The 20,856-nt window shown below is 40.4% G+C and overlaps 1 pseudogene; it reads left to right on the top strand.

Moving 5' to 3' along the window:
* Positions 1–18,648: 18,648 nt before the first annotated feature.
* LOC118612153 lies at positions 18,649–18,767 on the top strand (annotated as a pseudogene).
* Positions 18,768–20,856: the final 2,089 nt, after the last annotated feature.

Genomic DNA, 20,856 nt, shown 5'->3' on the forward strand with positions numbered 1-20,856 from the left:
GGAAATCTGGTTATAGTCTGTTTCTCTATGTGGGTGATAGTTATATCAGTGTATTCACTTTATGAAACTTCACTGAACATGACTTAGGCATTTTTCAATAACGTACGTCATAACTGAATAAAAAGTTTACCATAAAAACTTGTTTATGACACATCAAACATTATCAAAGCCTTTATATGTTTTAATTTTATAAATTTATTATTGCCTTACGGCTGTAGTTTAAATGCTGAGTCTTTAAAGCATTTTGTAGCTGTTAAGAACGCCTAGGTTGAAATGGCCGCTGCCACATACACACTATTTGAGGCATAAATTATGCCTCAATTTTCTCTTCTGTGTATTGGGCATAATAATAACACCATCATTGTAGGCTTTTGGGGAGGATTAAAGGGCTTGATAAATGGGAAGAGTTTAGAAGGAAGCCGGTAAGTGCTCAATATTAACCAAAAAAGCAGGACGTGCTACCTGGAAGAAGGGCGAGGATTCAGAAGGGATTGCTTCTTTAGACTCTAATGGGCCTATGGAAAGTAAGTCTTGTTTGCAAACCATGCAGAGTCTAAGGGCATAAAGGTCAAGGTACATTATGGACTGCGTGAACAAACCCCAAATTTCCAAATTTAAACTTTTTTTTTTTGTCATGCTATCTCTCAAATGGGAGATTCTTCCTCCTTTCCTCCAAGTCAGTTCCTCTTCTTTCCAGCAGGGAGTTAAGGGTTTTTCTTACGTGTATCCACCAATCCATTCATAGCCTCCAAGTAAATGTAGCGTATTTTTCTGTGGCTTCAACTTACTGAAAGATTTAGGGAAGTGGAACATTTTTTTTTATGTTTAAAGCAATAATATAAAATGAAGTAGAATGAAAAATGTGTATTTTCGATTAGGATATAATCATAGTCATCAACAAAATTTTAGTTTAGGACTGCTTCCAGCTACGTACTACATACTCTGTCCTCTTACTAGTATTTCTCTGAAGAAAAATTAAGACGTACTGGCCTATTAGGGTGGGTCAAAAGTTATATTAAAATTCTGCCCTAGCAGAAAGTCAATAATGCAGTCTTACTGAGTTTTAGGTCAGAAAAAAGGCCCGGAAGAGGAGATCTCTCATAAAAGAAAAAAAAAATCATTTTTTTTTTAAACCTGCTTGTCAGGATGGATAGTAATTCTTACGAATTAATACTTTGATATTGCTATGATCAGAAAACTCAACTGTGATTAATGTAAAACAGACATCATAAAACTCATAACACATGAAGTTCCAACAACACTTTAGCCATACGTATTTTAATTTAATGGCACATTTTAATTGTAAATCAAACACATGGCATTTTAGTAAAACATACATATTTAGTAAACATTCCGTAATGGGAAAATTTTGGCAGAAAGGTCTATGAGGTACCATTCCCTCTCTTCACGATGGCTTTAAAGGAAATAGATCCCAGTAGTTCAAGGTGAAGAAAGAGGTAGGTGGGGAGAATCTTGAGTTTGATGATTTTCAAAGTCATCGCTCAGATAAAATCAGGAGATTATATTTCTTGAATATTTCAGTTTATTGACCGGGATCCATTAATGATATGATGGGCTGCTATGAGGGGAGCGATTTAATTAATGAATTTATTTATTTATTATTCGTTTGTTTAATTCCTGGTGATGATCCTAAGAGGACAAACATGAAAGCAAAGACTGAAGTTTTTGGGAGGTTAAATTGGCTTATCATCTGGGCTTTCTAACCATTAGAGCCTTCCCACAATGAAGTACTGCCAGGTAATGATTTCTTACCATTAGAATCACTGATGTAAGGGCTGGAGATACTGTGGAAAGATTTCACTATGGACTGAACTGTCCCACCCCGATTCATATGTTGAAACCCAGTCTCATGCAGATAGGGTCTACAAGGAGGTAATTAAAGTTAAATGAGATCATAAGGGTGGGGCCCTGATTTGATAGGATTAGGCTCCTTATGAGAGACATTAGAGAATTTACTCTCTATCACCTCCCTTCTTCCAAAGCCATGTGAGGACACAGTGAAAGATAGCCCTGTGTAAGCCAGGAAAGGAGACTTTACCAGGAGCCAAATCAGCCAGCACCCTGATCCAGGACTTCCCACCCTCCAGAACTGGGAGAAAATTAATTTCTGTCGTTTAAGCCGCCCAGTCTGGTATTTTGTATGGCAGCCCGAGCTAATACAGATTCCCATAAAGCCTAGGTGACAGTCCCCTTGCTGTAGCCATGCCCAAGGCTGTTTTTGCCTTGGACTGCTTTCTAAGGAACACAAAAAAACCCCTCAAGTTCCTTAAATTCTTACGTTTGCCTGCAACCAGGTGCTCTGACTCTAGGCAATTTCCTTTTCCCCCTAGAGTCTTCCCCAGGGGAGCAGACAACAACCAGAGATTACTTTCCTTGCTGCTGTTCCTTACTAAAAAAAAAAAAAAAAAAAAATGAGGTAAATATGGCAAAATGTTAAGATTTGTTAAAGTTAGGTGGCAGGTATGTGTTTATTCTATTCTCCACTTCATAAGTTTGAAATATTTCATAAAATATTTTTAAAAATAAAAATATTAGGAGTAAATTTGGGCCTTAAAAATTCTAAATAACAGATTTGCCTTTCCAAATTTACCAATTCCTTGGCTAAACAGACTAATTTGGCTTATTTTTGTTAGCCCTGATGATATCTTTATTCTTCCCAGTAGAGGTCACTATGTAATGAAATATTTTGTTAGACAAAAGAATACATAGTATAATCCCCCCCCCATGCAAAGATTTTCAATCTTAAAATCTATCAAATACTTTACTAGTTCACTTGCAAGTCCAGTGTGCAAAAGAGTTTTATAAACACCAGACAGGATGCAGGCAAGAGATTTAAAAAGCTGGTTTGAGAAGTCCCTGCACAAATACAAGTGTTAAAGACTAACATTCAGCTGCGTCAAAATTTGAAGCTCTAATTGGCTTATTAATGGCTTCATGAACTGGGCGGCACCCCCTCCAGCAACGAGAAGGACTCTCGGATGAGCTGCAAAAAATGGGAGGTTTTTCCATGCAGAAAGAAAGTGAAACTAAGAAGTTAAAAAGAGTGGATTGTTTTAGGCAGGGGTAACTTCCTTCAGGGCAGGCAGGGGATTTTCAGGAAATTCCAGATTGATTGGCTTAAAATTCCATTCCTGGGAGAGGTGGAAACTGTAATTAAGTTAGTTGTTAAGTTTTGGTTTGGCTTAGCAAAAATTCCTCCATTTTGGCCTAACACTCGTCTGTCTGCTCTCCACAGAGCACCACTGTGGTACCTGTTGGGACCACATACATGAGAATCGGGGTGCCACTCAGAGAGAGGGCCTCCGGGAAGGTGGAAGAGGCCCAGGTGGGACCCGCTGAGGCACACCGTAAGACCATCATCTTGAAATTTCTACCCGGCCCAGCGTGTGAGAAACTAGCCGATGATGGTCACAGTTCAAGCAGAACCTTTACTACTTTCTCGCCACCCTTCTCTTTCAGGGTGCCAGCTGTGGAAGGTTAAAACTGAGGGAGTGAGGAAACAGAGAAACAGAGACACCAGCCAAGCCCTCACCTCCCACCCCCACACCGGGCTTCCATTCCGAATCAGGATTAAGCTGGGAGGAGAGAGATTTGACATTAAATCAAATTCAGAGTTTTGCTTGACTTCTGGATGGGACCTTCTAGTTATTGTATTTGGCTTATGTTTGTCCATTAAAGTGACCACAGGACCTAAGAGTGAAGGAGAGAAAAGTCAGCGGCCTGGTAATTTCCATCGAGGGTCGGTGTGAAATTATCGACATTAAATAAAATTAAAATAAATAAAGATTAAATTTAAAAAGTAGGTGAGTTTTCGTTAAGCCGTGATTGGTACTAATTCAACAGACCAATTTCAAATACTTAAATTCACACAGAAAGAGTTTCCATTTAAATAAGGGTTTCTCAGTCTTGGTGTTATAGCCATTTTGGGCCAGATAATTCTTCAGTTGCAGGGCCCGCCCTGTGCCCTGCAGGGTGTTTATAGTAGCCCTGTAACACCCACTAGATGCCTGTAACACTCCTCCCCCGCCCTCCCCACCATCCGTGACAAACAAAAATGTCTCCAGATATCACCAGGTCCCCCTGCCTGGGGGTGGGGAGTGAGGTAGGGTAAGTGGGACCTGGGACAAATTGCCCTGAGTTGAGAAATACTGACATAAAGTAATACTTTTTTTAAATCAAAGATTTATTTCTGATTTAACATAGAATTTTTGTGGGAATTTCATCTCACATTGGTCAAAATCACTGACATCATTTTAGGGCAGTCACAATAAATAGTCTGCTGCTTAATAGCTATATTATGTTTATAATGCTTCTAATCTTATTAAATGAAAATTTAAGTAAAACCAATGCTGCTTTTTATTTTGGAAAATAGCAAATGATGATTATATTATCCCATTTTTTATTGTTATTGGACTTTCATGCTAAAATCTTAACGCAGGGAAGACCCTCTCCCAGCATCTGATGCTGGCTGGAAGGCGTAGGCGGAACTTGTGCTTAAACTGTTCTCCAGGAAATGTTTAAACTGTTTTTCAGAAGCTCTGCCACCATAGGCTTTGACCCGGCTTTGACCCGCCGCTTTGGCCACACAGATCCTTCCTTCCACATGTCTTGGTGAGGACAGAAAGAGAAGCTAATAGGGAGATGTAAACTCTGCCACCACCTGCAAATCCAGAGGTTTGGATCTAGAAAATTCCCTTCAGTGTATCAGAAGCACATGTTTTTGATTGAGAGGTAAATGATAGGTACGTTTTCACGTTTTAACGTTTTTATGTGTAAACGTACTTTACCTCCCATACTTCAATCACTACTTTCTTTCTAGACAACATTCTAGTTTACTATTGTGAAAAATAAAACAAAACAAAACACTGAGGGATTGGAGATTTTCCTACCAGTTATCCTGTTACTGTTTCCTAGATGCTGGCAGATGATACAACAATTTTGGATCAGAGACAAGAGACTTCGTTACTTATGGCACAGCAAGCACAGCAAGCATAATGTTGTGTGGGTTCTCGCTCCCCTCCAGGTCCCACTGGGGTGCGACAGAGCAGTACAGATGGGTGCTGTGCGTGTGGTGGGTGGTATCACACCGAGGAACACTGAACTTGACGACGCCACTGCTTTCATAATGAAGGGTAAGTGTGCCTTCTCTTTGTCTGGCGGGAGGCATTGCCGTATTCTGCAAGGTCGTTTGTTACAAGTACGCCTTCAACAGAAGAGCTGTCAGGGCCTCTCATTCTTGGCATTACTAGGAAGGACATGCAAGGACACTTAGAGACCATGGAGATTGCCACCCCCAACCATTACATGTATATACAATTTCCTGTCCAGTAGGTAGAGACCTGAGGCTAGTAGGTAGAGATAAGTGAGGATACTTGACTGGAGAAGGAAATGGGAGGGAAGAGAGGAAAGCAGTTCTTTCCAGGCAGAAATGGCGTTCAATGATCAGATTCTCGGCGATAAATTTTACCTAGCAAATTGGGACAATCTAAAATCTTACTTGGATTAAGAGAAAAGCCACCAAAGAAGCACAGATCCATTCATCTGAAATTCATCCTAAAAAAATTGCATGAGAGAACCAAAGGAATTATTAAGGGAATTGCAAACCCAGCCCGACATACAACCGATGCTCTAAAAGATGAGAGTGAAGCTGTCGTCCACATCCGTGCTGTTATGGATCGACTCAGCTTGGGCTAAAACTGTGATAAAAAGGTGAGAAATGATGCCCAGGAGACCTAGTTTTGAGTCTGCAGCCTAAAACAGAAACAAAAATAAAAACCAGCTGTTAAACTGAAAGCATGAAAAAAATAAAAGAAAAAACCTAGTTGTATTAATTTTGCTGCTGAGAGGGTCTATCTATCCATCTATCTACCTATTATCTATCAATTATCTATCATCTATCTATCTGTCTATCTGTCTATCTATCTATCATCTATCTAATTATCATCATCTATTTATCTGTCATCTAGCTACCTCCTTACCAACTGTCATCCATCCATCTATCCATTTAATATTGTGATTTGAAGAGATTAGCACCTTTATAAGTAGTATTATGTACTTGATAAAACAAATCTGTACTTTATTCTCAAATGCCTTATTACCTGGTAAAGACAGTAAAATGCGGGGCCCTTCAGGTAGCAATGGGCCCTTCCAGGAGACCCTTCCTTTAGTTACAGTTCATTAGTGGGTACCTACAAAGTTACTGGGGTATCTGACATGAAGAACTATAGTTCTTAAGCCAATAAAAATAACACAGTAAACATAAATTAGAATTCTAAGATTTTACAGCAAGAACATAAAAAAGTATAATTTCTTATCTTTACATAACACTCTGAAATAAATGTAAGGTTTGAATGCACTCGGCAGGGCAAGAATATTATTTTTAAAGAATCAATACATATACAGCTATAATGCTTAATAGAACAAAATTTTCAGTAGAAAATTGCCCCAGGGGCAAATTTTGGCAGGAATTTGGAGAATGGCTTTTATTTCTACTCAGAATTTCTGTATTACAACATATCAAAAATTATACCAAGGAACTTTCACCAGGCCATTGACATACTAAATATAATGATGTCAACTGGAATGTTGATGAGATGACAGTTTTCCATTGCTGTGTAACAAACCATCTGCTAACTTAGTGAATTAAAAAGTAAATCATTCGTTTGCCTCATGAATTTGCAATCTGAATTTATAAGGAGAAGAGAGCTTGCTTCTCCTCTCTTTCCGCCATGCAAGGACATAAACAGGAAGAGGCTTCTCACCAGGAACTGAACCGGACGGCATCCTAGTCTTGGAGTGGCAGTTCCCTCCAGAACTGGGAGACATTAATTTCTGTCGTTCAAGAGTACACAGCTCTATACTTCCAGCAGTCTGATGGAGTCAGAAGCCTGACCACACTGTCAGGCTACCTCGTGTGCCTGGACTCATCGTTGGGGTGGGGAGGCTGGGAGAGCCAGACCAGATGAACTAGCCAGGAGCCAGGTGGGTGAGTATTTTTTTAAAATAATTATTATTTTTTTGCTATTCAGAATTCCACCCCCAAACTGGGGCTTAAAACAACCACAGTTATTTTTCAAGATTCCAGTGTTGGTGATCTGGGTAGTCACACTGGGGATCACTCTCATTTTCACAGTCATCTGCTGGGAGAGGGTTCCAGGTGGCCTCATTCACATTTCTGGCTGATGGTTTGGCTGTGCCTTGGCTCTGCTCCACGTGGCCCCTCACTGTCTGTTAATTTAGACTAGGCTTTTTCAGCATGGTGACCTCTAGGTCCCAAAAGTGTGCGAATTGAAGCTGCAAGTCTCTTGTGGCCTAGGCTTAGGGACTTGCACAAAGTTTCTTCTATCGCATACTTATAGTTAAAAAAACAAAAACAAAAAAAGTTATAGGCCTCTACCTCGTGATGAAAGGTACTTCGATATCACATCGTGAGGGGCCACAGATACAGGGTAGCATGTTCTTTCGAGGCCATTATTATAATCATCATCACAGTATTTATGTATCAGTTGTTTACTGCTGTATAACAAATCACCCCCAAACTTAGGTACCAGAGAGTTTGACTGAATGGGGAAAAATGAGAAGCTGGGGTCAGTTGGTCAGTCTGGGCTGGTGGCTACTTGACGGGGTTGTACCTGATAGCAAAAATGACTCAACGTGAGAGAAGACAGCTCTACAGGGGGGAAACAAAGGTTTCTATCAAGTGGTAAATCAGTAGCAGGAGACAGATTATGGCCAGTGGTGGAGAAAGTATGCAGAATGTGTTCTGAATATGACATTTGCATGCTAGCTGGCCGTGAGATGATCAAACAGAAAAACCCTGCAAACTCTACAGCCAGGGGAAAAATTTAGCTGCTACACAGGATGGGCCACGAGGGTCCTCGTGTCTCCCCCAGAGGCATTTTGTCGTGATGCGATGAGACTAATGTGGAATTTATCCTCCCACTAAAAGGATGAGATCATAAACTACCCCTTCCATCATCACAATTTGGGCAGAACCCAGAAGCAGATGGCCAGACAATATGGAGGCTCTAATTAAGGAGAGAAAGCTGCAGGGCCACCAGAATAGAAGGAGACATCTTCCCTTGGTAGTAACTAAGCAGTTGCAGGCATTTCACAGAGTGTTTTGGAGGAAAACAAAGTCTTATTTTTGTCTGGGTGTGCTATCCAAGGTCCAGGAGAAAATCTACCGTTCCAAGTGCCTTCTTTTTATGTTGTTATTGTTGGAACCATCCATTCCACATGGAACCATTTTTGGTTTTGGTTTTGAAAGACTTTGAACAACGCGTGATATTCCTGACCCAGGCGGAATTGAAGGCAATACAGATTTTCAATTTTATGCATTAATATTCTGTGGTTCATACAGAATCTCTTGCTGGTCCAAGGGCTAGTAGTATTATGACAGCAGCGACAATGATAATAAACAACAGTCATTTAAGAGAAATGTTCTCTTTTTAAAAAGCATGTTCGCATTTATAATTTTTCTCGTATCTTGTCTCACTGGTGAATCTGGGTTTCCTGTGGCTCACGGAACAGAACTCTGGATGACCTGCGAAGAATCAGAAGCTGCAAAGACAAAATGGTGCCAATTCCATCAATTTCCTTTTAATAATTTGGGCATTTTGTTATTTCCTTCTCTAGTTTAAAAGTGCACTATTTCTTAGTGAAAAGCGAAAACATTATAGTTAGAAGCCAAAATTTAATTAGAACCCGTAAATGCTAATTTTGTTCTTCCGCTCATTAAAGTCATTAATTGTAGTAGTTCCTGTATATGTCCCCATTAACGCACGGAATGAAAAGTAGCAGTGGTATCTGCTTAATTAGATTTAACATTTAAATTTGCGCGTTCGAAGGTTATTAAGGTTTGTTCAGAGCGAAGGAGCTCAGTGCTTTTCAGTAGGTTGGCTCATAGGGAAAGAGAGAGAAAAGATTTGGTTTCCCCCTTCTAACTCTCCACCTACATTTTCATCAGATTCTAAAAGACAGCTCAGACTCAAAAAAAGATTAAAAACCACTGCCACCCACTTTTAACGGTGACTAGAGGACTGCTGCCGATCTTTTCTATGATTACAACTATAATCCTACGTTGTATCGCGTTTACATTTTGCAAAAATGGCCACTGACTGCCTTTGAACTCTTTGCATCTTGGTTCCTCTGGAAAAAGATAGAACTTGACTCTTGTTAAAGCAATATTTTCCCTCTCCAATTTAAATCAGCCGCATCTTTCTGTTGATGATTAAACTATTAATAACACTTTGGGTTTGGGAATTGCTTTGCCCGATTTTAAGGATCACAGCCTAAAAGGCAGCATAGACGATTTCTCAGAGTTAAAGGAATTGTCCCATGACTGCCAGACACCCTTATTTCCTGGTCTGCTGCTTCCATCTTTGATGGTGGAGTGGCCCTTCTGATGGCCGCTCATTTATAAAACAGTTACATTTATGAAGTCTCCAAAATGGGCTTCTGTGCTCACAAAGAGGAAATGGCCCTTTGGAGAATAATGGTTGATTATTTGTTCAGTGAAAGTAAAGTTTTCCATTTCCACAGAGAATTTGTGGGCTGTTTCTAAGATTTCTTTCAGTGCCTCGATGTCCGAGAACTTCCTAGGGCAATTTCAAGCCAGTGTAAGAGAAAGTCCAAGGCCCAAAAAAGGCGTTTTAAGAGGAGTGTCTGGAGGCAGGAAATCCTCCGCGGGCGGGCAGCAGGAAGGAGGCGGGGGCGGCTAGGGTTCTGCGTCCCGGATCAGGGTCGGGATGGCACAGAATCTGCCGCCTCGCCTCCCCCTGCTCCCGTTCCCTTCTTATTTTGTGACTATTTCCCCTGAGCCCGATTCTCCAACCCTGAAACAGTGATCAGTAAGTAGCGAGAGAGAGAGAGGGGGGGGGGGGAGGCTGTGATCAGGGTTAAAAAAAAAAGGGAAGATGAGCCCAGATGCTGCACTCCCACCTCCGTTCTGTGCATTTCGGTTTAGATCATCCCTCAATACCTTGCACTCCAGCTGCGGCCTCTCCCACTGGACTGGAAAAAAAAAAAATCCAAATAGTGGAAAAAATGTACAGCGAAAAATACATCCTCTCTCCGGTCCAGCCCCCAACCCCGGCCTCGTTCCCAGAGGCAGCTGCTGTTACCATTTTCTTTTTTCAGTTCCGTCAAAGTAAGAAACGTCCAAACCCACAGAGGATTTTTATAAGATTTACTTAAGCCAAAACTGATGGCAATTGTCGGGAAGCAAGATCTAAAATGCTCCGAGAGGGGCAGATTTTTGCGGGTTTTTTTGGGATGCATTTGGAATTAAGGAGGGAAGGTAAGGAAGTCTCCATGGAGGCGGGAGACAGCCCGGGGCCAGAATGACTTACAGGATAGTCAACAAGGTCACCTCTTGAGGGTGGTTGGCCCTTTGAGGGTTATTACTTCCGGCATTTAGATGCAGAAGAGAATGGACAGGGCTGGCTTAGAAACCTTTCACTAAGGGAGTTATGGGCCTGGGGCGTGCCGCCCCCCACCCCACGTCCAGCCCAGGCAGAAATTTATGATCACATCTCTCTGGAGGTTACTTTCCACAGAGCCTCTGTGTTATCCACACTAGGCCGTGGTGAACAACCTGTACATACATCCTTTTGCGCACGTGAGAATATTTCTTTAAGGTAAATCCCTAAAAGATGAATCTCTAGGGCAAATCAAATTTTCATCTTTTAATCGATATTGTAAAATTTTCCTCCAAAGAAGTCGTAACGATGTACACGCCACAATGTATGAGAATGCCCGTTTCCTATGCAATGGCCGAATACTGTGTATTGTTTAAAACAATACTCTGCTTACGCTGGAAGAAGAATGATATCTACTTTTTGTTTTAATTTGCATTGCTTTTGAATGACGGTATGTTCCAGGCTCTTGGGATTCTTTTTGTTGTTGTCAACTATTTTTTCAAGGTCTTTTCTCATTTTTCTCTTCGGTTCTTTTTCTTACTGATTTGGAAGAGCTCTTTTAAATTAAGTAAATTAGTTATTTGATCTTGGGATGCCATATTTAAAGATAAGAAATAGAATGGGATTTTCTATTTCAAGCTTTTATCTTTTTTGGGAAGTGACTTTATAGTAAGTATTACAAGGCAATTTCTTGCTAAAATTAGGGACAACGCGAATGATATTTTTCTAAATTATAGTTAGAAAAAAATTGAATTCTTAAACTAGAAAAATATCTAATGTTTGTCACTGTTTTCCTTTTTTAGATCACCGATATTTCAAAATCAGTTTGTTTCTACAAGTAATAAATGTTTAAAATACACCCATCCTGAAGCAAGGCATTTCAGCACAAATTCATTTATTTGTACAGGTCACAGTGATTTATTTGTGTGAGTTTCCAGGACTACACCTTGGCGTCATGTCCAACACCTGCTTTCAGATATTTTTTGTGAATAATTCTCTAAACAATATTTGTGCTTCGGCACAAAATGTAGATATGTGATTAATAGAAGTTTAAAAATATGTTTTTACAAATTGCTTGCTTCCCCCTTTACCAATCTATCATCTGTGCTAAGTGGTTGTGGAGACAATTTAATGAACATAATTTACCACAGACTTTAGCAAAAAGTAAATTTGATTCTGGAGCACCACAAATGATAGAATCTCGGAAATGAAAAGGACAGCGAAAGGCCATCTGGTTTGTCCTTCTTCAACCAGACAGGTTAGCGCTGTCATTACAGCGGGGTGCAGATCTCTCTTGATTCTGAAGACATCCTGGCGAGAAGCTCTCAGCGGCTCCCTCGTTACCGCTAATGTGACACATCCATCACTCGCGGAAAATTCATCTGAAGGACATCTAATTTCCTCAGACTGGAGTTTATCCCCATTTCCTTTAAATGAGTCTTCAGTGAGGATCCTATAAAATTTCTGTTAACCAACTACTTTAGAGGAACGGGGTTGATGGAGGTGGTGGGTGGTAAGCTCCAAGAATGTGGTCTGGCACAAAATAAGCTTTCCGAGTCCGTTAGCTGCCATGATAATTGTCATCATGATTATCACTGTGGTGGGAGATGCTAGGGACTTTGTGTGGCGATAAAGGAATGTCAGGTCATTTGGGGATTAGCAGCAGTTCCTGGCGGTGGTGGATCTGGGGGTCCTATCCCGAGGCTGAATCCGGGCTCAGAGGGAGAATGAATGGTTAATGGTTGACGCTGGGTGAGGGCAGGGGTGTGGAAGGACGGCCATACTTGTGCCGGCTGTTTGCCAGCCCCATGGTTATGGCTGCGAGCTCTCTGAGGGCAGGGACCCTGTCTCGTTAGTCTTGGGTCTCGAGTACTTAGCACAGTGCCCACCATGGAGAGACACGTAATATATGTAGAAGACTTCAATGTTGACTGTTATGAAGATTGCTCACCCAAACACTTGTTATCATGTGAGTGTTATTTCTGTGTTCTAATATGGGCTTCTAATTAAAAAAAAAAAAACAAAACAACAACAACTGTCCTTGAACATATTGCTGTGTCTCAGACCAGCCCTCTTTTTTTCGTCTATCCCATTGTCTTTGATTTGGCCAGAGATGTCACTGTGACTGTCCCCCGAAGGTGCTTCCAGTTCATCCAGGCTATTTGTAAGTTATGGAGTCCAGATTTAAACCCTGTGTCTTGTTACAACCTTGAGCATCGTGTTGAGTTCTGACATTTCACGCTCTGTGCGGGTGCTTCCTGCCATCTCGCTGGCTTTGTGTGTACGTGAGGAATGATGAAGTTCAAAGTCATGTGAGGTGTCCCAGTGTCTCAGCCGGCGGAATCAAAGGTTTCCATAACGTTTTCTCCCTGATGAGGATTATTTACCTTCACTGTGCAAATCAAGCTCTAAAGTTCTTGCTATGGGAGTTTATAATCTTTAGCTCGTAGCAGATGGTCAGAGGAATCGGAAGGGTTGAGAGATGAAACTCTGGGGCTGGAGTGAGGCTTGCATTCAGTTTCGGCTCCAGGGTTGTCTCTGCTACTGTGCAGCCCTCTGAGTCATGCCATCAAGCCCATCTGTTTACATGAGGTTAACTATGGGAAAAGGTGCAGGAAGGAGGAGAAAAACCTGTTTTTAGTTCTCTTTGAGTAGATGCCATGCTGTTCAATCCCTCTCCCGCCTCCATCTTTTTTTGCTGCCCAGATCATGCACTGTAGGATTTATTTTCTATGGTTGGAGGTAGAGGGATGAATAGAGTGGACTGGAGAAGAAAGAAGGGACCAGAGCAGAGGGGTGAGGAGTTTGCATGCCACCTGGTCGACCTGGGGAAAGGGAGGACGACTGCTTTTGCTCCATTTCTCTTGGGTGAGATGGAATTCTAGGGTGGGTGACTTCTCCCAAGTATTTTCTCTTTGCGTCCTGACCTTTCAGAGGAGGGTTTGGGAAATGGAGTGTGGTGGATGGACCAGAGAAGCCTGTGTGGGAGGCATCTATTTCCTTATGTGGCTAGATTGCTCTTCCCTTGGGGACTGCCATCATCTGGGATGACTGGACAATCCTGTGGACCTTTTGACTGGAATGGCTGCTCCTGGGTGGTGCATTAAGCCAGTGGCTTTTGGGGACCTCTTTTTCTTTCATATATGGCTTTGGACCTTGAACATTAGCCCAGAGCAGAAGGAGTCTTGCAGGCTAAATGGGCAGTGAGCACGTTATGTCCCTGTTACCAGGACAGGGCCCTCTTGCATTAGGAAGATGCGGGGTGCTATCTGAGCTAGGAAGGCAGAGGGAGCAGATGGAGGACAGTGTCATGGGGCCCAAGGCCAGCCCATTTTCCTTGTCACTTCTTTCCCCTCTGCCATCAGTGCAGGAGTTGGGTGTAGAGAGGTCAGCCACTCCATAGCCCCAGCCGTGCCGGGTCACACATAGGCTGGCGACATGTTTCTTAATATTTATAGCCATGTCTTATTAATTTACTCCGGGCAAGTGTCCTTGGCCTGAAGAGCAGGGAAATGTTGTTGAGATGTGCAATTTCTCTGAAGGTGTCCTCGAAACTTTTAGAAAGTTAAGCAGAGGTCTTTAAAATAAATACGGTAAGGCACATCCCTTGGCACTTCGTTAACAAAGAAAATGAAGAAATTTTCTTTGATGGAAAGGCAGCATAGCAAAGCAAGAGCCAGCATTGGCCTAAATGGTCAGGTGTCCAGACTCTGTAGCCAGGATGCCTGGGTTCAAATCCTGGCTTTACTAGCTGTGAGACCTTGGGCAAACTACTTAACTTCTCTGTGCCTTGATTTCCTCTTCTGAAAGATGGAGATGTGCCTTGATTTCCTCTTCTGTAAGATGGAGATGCTAACAATACTGACATTATGAGGATTAAATGAGCAAATATATGTATCAGACTTGGCATATGGTTAAGTGCTATATAAGAATTTGTTAAATACATAAGCCTCTCTCCTCACTACCTGTTAACCTCTTTGCCTTGAGAGCCGGACTCAATTGGTGGTCTTCTCATCTGCCTCACTGGCCAGGCGGGACTGGCTATGTAACTTGTGACCTAATGCAAAATGACAATACAGGGTTCCTTGCTCAAAAATTGTTAATAATTTCATCAACATGGCTACAGCAGAGCATTCAATTAAGTCCAGAGCCCCTCTGAGCACCCGCACTTCTGTGTAACTGCATGATGGGTCTCATACCCAGGGAGCTGGCCCTGGGGTCAGGCATTAAGACTTGATTTACCCAACAAGGACTGTCCTGGTTTTAGGAAAGGCAGTGAGGGACTATCTTTGATGATCTCATCCCAGAGTTCTGGCGAAGTGGTTTGCACTGAATTTTTTAAAAATATAAAGCAAGTGACGTACATCCATCCATAGGCTGTCTGAAAGGATTCATTTGAAAAGGAGAGGATTTGGAAGGGCAATGGATCCAACTTTAAGTTTTTCCAGATTTAGAGGTTTTATCCTACACTTCCTCCCGTAGCTACCTGTCTCGACAGTCAGTAATGAGGTGTCAAGAAATCATGATTGTCGGGTGGCAGGCATACGCCATGCTTGATGTAAAGTGGCTTCATGCAGAGAACTGAAAGGACACAGATGATTCATTTACACATTTATTTTCTATCTCGCTTATTCTACCAGACCGGAATGGAGAACAACGCCAGCAATTTCACAGACATTTGGACGTAAAGTAAACAAGTATTTTGATGTCAAACAGTTATACAGACCACTACATGCATTTAAGTATGCTGATTGGTGCGGAAATATTGAGTGGATCGGCAGAACTACTCATACAAAATCACATTTTCTTTTTATGGAGCTCAAATGCAGCAGATGTGGGGACACTGGTACAAACACCATCAAATGGGAGAGAAAGGCATTGTATTAATGGTGCGGGATGGACGGCCGAGAAAACACGAGTATGCTGAATCGTACCCTCTTCACAAAACCGAAACCAAGACACCTCGTTTGCAAATATAATGAAATGAAGCGTGTTCAGGCGGACGAATGACACTGGACGAGACTTACCACTTACGAACAAGCTTTAGCTTCTGCTGAGGATTCGTGTTAAAAGCATTTCAAACATTGTAGAAGATGGAACACGAACGCCGTTATGTGCGTGGATGGACAAGATGACGCGACTGAGACGTCTTAAAAAATAAAATACTGATTGTGCTTCTTTTCCCTTGCAGCATTCAGAATCTTCTTAGAGTAGTAGGAAAACTTTCTAAAACATTAAACACAAGTGAACGATGCTTCACGCCACTATACCTATAAACGTAACGCCACGCGTAACTTAGAAATATGAAATTGTATTACTTAACGTACATAGCAATTTTAAGAACTATTAATTTAACTTTTAATTTCTGATACTCTATATTCCTTAGATTTTAAAAATAGGTTTAAGTGTTTTTAATCTGGGAGATGTTAGGGACTTAATAGAAACTATTAAAATCTCTACAACTTGAGGAAAAAAATAGGTTGTATATCAACCCGTTTTATAGGGAAATCTCCTGTGATTATTCCCAGCAAGGCTTTTCATGTGCATGAACTACTCATCGTTTTATAGCTTCACCATAAGTTTTCGTAAAATTACTTTGTGAATCTTCACAGAGTTGTCCTGAGTTTAACAATAAGATTATTGTTATAATTCTAACATTAAACATTGAATTAATGAGTTTTAGGAGTTAGGCATAATTATTTTTAATGCTATATGACTCTAGTTAACCAAAACAGCAGTAGACAATTCAGGTTCCCCTACCTGACCCTAAACCCACTCGTGTCTCATGCTCACACGTACGAGCACGCACGGCCTTCTCAAAAGCCAATCGACTTTTTAAAAAAATATGCATTATAAACTTGAGTTTCCCCCACTGAACTCATCTGCAGATTGACCTTTCTCTATGGGCTTTTCATTCCTCCTTTCTCCTTCCTCTCCCTTCATCTCCTCGCCTCCTCTTCCTCCTTCCTCGCTCCCCACCGGCAGGCCTTTGAAAGTCTATATTAAGTTAATTTTGTAAATACCCACGTTCAGTTTTGGGAGACTCAAACGAAGCTAATACATGCTCTTGACAACTGGACGTCACTAGACGGGTCGCTTCTGAGAGATATATATCCTTTGACCAGTGAAAGGAGTTAATGACAGGCAGGTAAGCAGTCACCACGAGATCCTCCTTGTGTTTTACAGAATAGTGGTGAAAGAAACCATTTAAGGCAGGTCTACATCGGCAAAGGGAAATGCTTTCAGCAGGGGTCTGGGAAAACCAGTAGCTATTTCTCTTTAGTTCGTTAGTAGGCAACACTTTTTAAACTGAATTACATGACATATTTAGACTATGTAGATATGATGCAGAGCTTTTTCTTACGAGCCTGAAAAGACAGTTAAAAAATACTGCTTCAGTACTTATGGTGAAGAATGCACAGATTGAAATGATTCAAACAGTGAGCCATTTTAACTAAAGGCGTCTGCCTCAGACCTTTTTTGAGCTAGAGTAAGCAGCTTTTTTTTTTTTTTTTTTTTTTTTTTTTTTTTTTTTTTTGTGGAGTAAGCAGCTTATAGCCACTTTAGTACTGTGGTCTATGTAAATGACACTGTAACATAGTATGTTGACATAATAAGATGAGACAGTCGCACTGGCAGCTTTTGAATGCAGCAGACAGGGATAGTGACGTTGAATTTTTACATAAGCTATGTAGAGACGGGTAATAAATACATTTAGTGAGCTGGTTGGTCAGCATAATGCTTTATCTGATTACTATGTACTAAGCTAGGGACTTTAGTTTTTGAGAAAACAGGTAGGAATACAGTATTTATTAGGCTATAACTAAACGGTAATAAGATCTAAACTGTCATGTAATTATGCTTCAGAACATATTATTTTTTAAAGCATGAATTGATCGAAACCCCAAGTTTTCATAAAACTATAATGTAAAAACAAAACATAAACCTCAAATGCCTGTCCCCCCCAAATCTTTTTAAAGTGAAATTCTTATTTTCAGTTTACCACTAATAGATACCAGATACTCTGGAGGTGAAATTTTAGCATACCTTGGACATTTGCAGATTCGATGGAAGATCTTCCCAAAGTCAGTCTGTCTTTAATATAAGTTAGTTGTACCCCCCTGATTCCACTGTGATACCCCTGATTTGGCCAGAGCGGCTGCATTTAATCAGTGCCAGGAGTCTACAGTGTGCTGTACTATATACAGTCCTTGGTTGTCACCCAGCTCTGACACTCGGGTAGGAAAAAAGGGTTCTATCTAAAATGTTGTGACCTGACATTTTAAACAAATTGAAATAGCAAATGATCCTGCCATCTTTCCTGCCAACAAAGATTTTAACATTAAAAACAAGTAACACGAAAGTCTCTGCTGAAGCCTGGTGACAGCGTACACTTTAGATCGTACAAACAAAATTTAATGCAATTTTTTCTTTTTAACACTGAAAGTGTTTACCCTCATTTTATAGTTTATTCTGGCAAATAGCCAATTATGGGGAGTCTGGAACCAAATTTGGTTATGAATTGCTTTATGATATAAGTTTACAAATATTTAAAGCATAAAGATGGAACAGTATGTTGGATATTCACATAAGGACTAAGTATGTTTAATTTTCTGGTAATAAGGATGGTGTAAAAGACTATGCAAATATGTAACACATCTAAAGTCTTACTAATTGTAAGAAGTTGACTTTTCTCTAAAAGAATTTGACATTTGTCTATTAAACATTAAAAATGTAAGGCTATTAGGTAAAAAAAAAAATCAACCTGCGTTACCTAAATTTTCATAGCACATTATTTGTCCAAATAATGTTAATCTCTCTTTTAAAGCCACATGAGGTGAAGAAACATATATTTGTAATTTAGCAAATACAATGCTCTCTATTAAGGTAACAGTGAGTAAAAACCTACATTTATATTTACACACGTATTTAGAAATTTGACTGTTTAGGAAGCCACAGAAAAATTTTAGAAGACTAAGTCATTAGCTCACAAATGTGAGCTGAATGATTTATTTTGGAATACTTAAAAAAAAAATACCTCCTATTGGTCAGGTATTGTGCTATGTGCTTTACTATATATCATTTCATTTAATTTAGAATAGTCTTTTAAAAAACATTCGTTTATAGTAAAATGAGACATGTTAATTTCAAATGACCACCTAAAGATATTTTTACATAAAAAAAACTTAAAAAAAAATCCAAATCAGTTTACAGCCATACCACCCTGAACATGCCCAATCCTGTCTTATCTCGGAAGCTAAGCAGGGTCGGGCCTGGTTAGTACTTGGATGGGAGACCAACTAGGACGACCAGGTGCTGTAGGCACACACACACACAAAATCCTTATCCAAATAGAAATGATTTCTAATGAGATGTACAACAAAGTACAATTTTCCCATACAGCCTTCTCTCCACCCCTCACACCTTTTACTAAAGTTTTTTTTAAACTGCTATTACAATTTTGGCCAAGAACCATATAAAAAAGCCCAGGGTAATATCAGTTTTTCCTGATCAAAACGTTCGTTACTCTTGAACCATTGCTAATGGTTCACCTGCACCTGCCCTTGACTTTACACCCAAAGAACTGTCATCGGGTAGCCCCTCGGGAAGGATGGCTGGGGGGTCCTGCAGACAGGAGAGGAATGAAAGAGCAGCATCCGAGATCAGAAGAATCTGTTTCCAAACCAGCAGGTGCTACTTGAAAAGAAGGTGAAAGGGATTGAGAAGGCCAGGTCGGTTCCACAAATGGTTTCCATGGTACCCCAGGGCACTGTAGGTAATGTTAACAAGTTGTTCAATAATCTTGCTCTATAAACACATTTGCCCACTTAGCCTCACTTTTTCAAACAAAACCAAGCAAACACGTAGACACACAAGCCACAGTATGAAAGAGAAAAGCTTTCAGATCGAAAGCGAGGTGTGAAGAGCAGACATAGTCATTATGCTGTTAAATGTGAGGTTATTAAGAACGCTTCGGTGTGCTAATGGTACCTTATATTTGCTTAATAAACCCTTTTTATACATTCACTATTGAATTTTTAATGGTTTAATATCATACCTCTTTAAAATTGCATAAGTTTGAAGCTTGGCTATTGTATGATACCTAGTATATTCTAAGTTGCAGATTTTTATTTTTTGCTCTTTTTCCTTTCTTTGGCTTTGAACTTAATAGGAAGATCTTGTGAATTCTTCAGTGAGATTTTCATAGCACGTACATATTTGTTAATTCTGACAATAGCATTTTGTTGGATAAGTAATTTAGATAATATCAGTACGTATTACTTTCTGTGCATCTGTTTTCTTTACAAAAATCCTAATTTCAATTAAACATTACGATGTGAATATAATTTGTAGGTTAAAATCATAGCCTAACCCATATGTTGCAAATAAGAATGTGAGAAATTTCTTGGTTTAAACATGGCAGAAATTTGACTAATAGAATTTTTGGCTAGCACACACAGATGTCTCTAGGGAGCTTAGACACCTTATCTATTTATTTATCTATCTATCTATTTGCCTATTTATTTATTTGTTTGTTTGTTTATTTTTGCCAAGGTCAATTCAGGGGCATTTCAGTTTCTACTTGTAATCTTTAGTAGAATGGAGACTGTGGGTTTTGGAATTCATTGGCCCCAATAGCTTTATTTTCACAGATCTATGATTCTTAAAAAATTTCACTATTTTGAGTTTTTGTCTAGTTTCCCATTAATGCTAGAAAGGCCAGAGCATACACTGAGTATCTAGAGTGCATACTAGAGCACTGTTACATATTTGATGGAGTCGGCAAGCAGGAATATTCTTGCTTTACAGAGGGTAGCGATACTTTTATCAGATACTTTGGAATAAGAAAAAGAAAACAGAGAAATGACCACTGAAAATTTGTCTGGGATGCACTTGCCATTTTGGCTACCTGTGCGCATAACGGAGGTGGGAGGGAAATGGTAGAGAACTTTCAAGTTCTCGTTACCACGTCCTGCCAGTACGGAATTCCACCTACTCTCAGAGCGACCCCTAGAGGCCACTTAACATGGGTCACAAATAGCGGGATGGTGGGGCGCCTGACCACGTCTTCTGAATTTGTGTGTCTCTGCCTTTTGTCTGTCGCCATTATTCTGCCTCTTTTTCTGGGTCTTGATTTTGAAAGTCTATATTTATTGTCTCGGATGCCACCTCAAATCCTTTTTAGTTTGAAATAGAGCAAAAATAACTAAAAGAAACATGACTCAGCCATATCAATTGCCAGCACTGCCCACAGTGGATGGGAGACAGCCCGCCCGGCTCAGGCTGCCAGCGAGTTCTCATCGGAACGGCAGGCTGTGATGGCTTCTGCCACCGCGTATAGACCAGGGTTTAAACAAACAGAACGAAACGGTGGTAGGAATATAAAAACGATTATTTTCAACATCATTTTTTG

Source organism: Rousettus aegyptiacus, unplaced genomic scaffold, assembly GCF_014176215.1.
Source record: "Rousettus aegyptiacus isolate mRouAeg1 unplaced genomic scaffold, mRouAeg1.p scaffold_m13_p_15, whole genome shotgun sequence".
Taxonomy (NCBI): domain Eukaryota; kingdom Metazoa; phylum Chordata; class Mammalia; order Chiroptera; family Pteropodidae; genus Rousettus; species Rousettus aegyptiacus.